Source organism: Mus caroli, chromosome 8, assembly GCF_900094665.2.
Source record: "Mus caroli chromosome 8, CAROLI_EIJ_v1.1, whole genome shotgun sequence".
Taxonomy (NCBI): domain Eukaryota; kingdom Metazoa; phylum Chordata; class Mammalia; order Rodentia; family Muridae; genus Mus; species Mus caroli.
In genome coordinates, this window is record NC_034577.1 from 14,873,156 (window position 1) to 14,874,500 (window position 1,345).

General features: G+C 52.1%; 1 protein-coding gene across 1 annotated transcript in view; it reads left to right on the forward strand.

Moving 5' to 3' along the window:
* The window catches only part of Mcph1 (microcephalin 1), a 255,579-nt gene that overhangs the window by 98,881 nt on the left and 155,353 nt on the right, over nucleotides 1–1,345 (forward strand). The gene's annotated exons all lie outside the window — the stretch shown is intronic.

A 1,345-nucleotide genomic window follows, 5' to 3' on the forward strand; every position in this document is an offset into this window, starting at 1 on the left:
AGTGAGTCTCTGCCAGATAATCACTAACAAGAAGAACAGTGCGAATGGGGTTAGCCTGAGCTAAGTGAGTCCCTGTCTCAGAACCACAGCAGGAAAGTGCCTGTTGGACAGATTCTCCTAGACCTCAGTGAGTCGTGGGCCCCACACTTGGAGGCCAGAGTGAGTGTACTCCATCCCGAGAATCCTGGGCTGTGCAGCAGAGGGAGAAGCTGCTCCTGGAGTCCGGTGAGCTGGCTGGTAAGCCTGCACGACTCCGAGCAAGGCTCAGTCAGCAGATCCCCTCTAAATGCTTCATTACTTCTGGCCATGTGACAGAATGCCTTAAAAAGCAAGAAGGAAGGCTGTATGGTGGTCTGCACTGCATCACGGTGGGACGCCATGACAGAAGACTGAGACAAGTGGTCTCATTGCATCTGCAGTCAGGAAGAAGGTGAGCCTAGTACTCAGCTCAGCTGTTCCTCCTTATTCAGTCCAGGGACCCTGCCTCCTGGGATGGCGCCCCTCACTCATCCTGAGTTAAACCTAGCATTGCGTTCCGTGGTGATTCTCTAAGTCTAGTCAGGANGCCAGTGAAGCATTAGCACCCATACATGTAGCTGCTGGTATCTAAGACCTAGTTTATTAAATATGATAGTTAACCCTAGTAATCCGCTTAGATATATCAAATCTGCCAATCTGAAGTTTCCCCTGGGAGTAAAGAAACTTCTTACGTGCATTTCCACTCAGCCCTGTACCCCCTCAGGCCACACTTGCCCTCCAGAAAGTCAGCACCATGCTGGTGACGAGCCCACCAAAGCACCCCACACTGTGTCCCCCCAGTGACTCAGCGAAGCTAACCGCACTCGTGTTGTTCTTACTAGTTCTTAGTTGGTGACTCATTTGTGTCCCATATAATGTGAGGGGAGTCTTACTGGGAAGTTTCTGGGACTAGTGTTCTCTCAAGGAAGATACCCCTGGGAAGAAGGGGTTGGCCTTGTCCCCTGGAACATCCACAGCTGGAGGTCAAAGCCAAGAGAGAATTAAGGAAAGGAAAGCATTGGCAAGGGTAGGCGGCAAGGCCTGCAAGCCTCACACGGTTTCCACAGAAATCAGATGGCCGTGTGCCTAAAGGCAGGGCTGCTCTACTGAGGAACTGATCGGCATGTGGTCAAGGCAGAGGAGGTACGGCCAGGAGACTTCATGCTGTTTCCAGTATCACTGGAGGGCTGTGGATCTAAGGGTGGGATGCTTCAGTTAGGAACCNCGAACACCACGTACAGAAGCACACACCCAGTGCCCCAAGCATAGACCTCACTGGAGACTGTCGCTTACCTAAGCCAGTCCACACTTCCTCCCTGGCAGGATA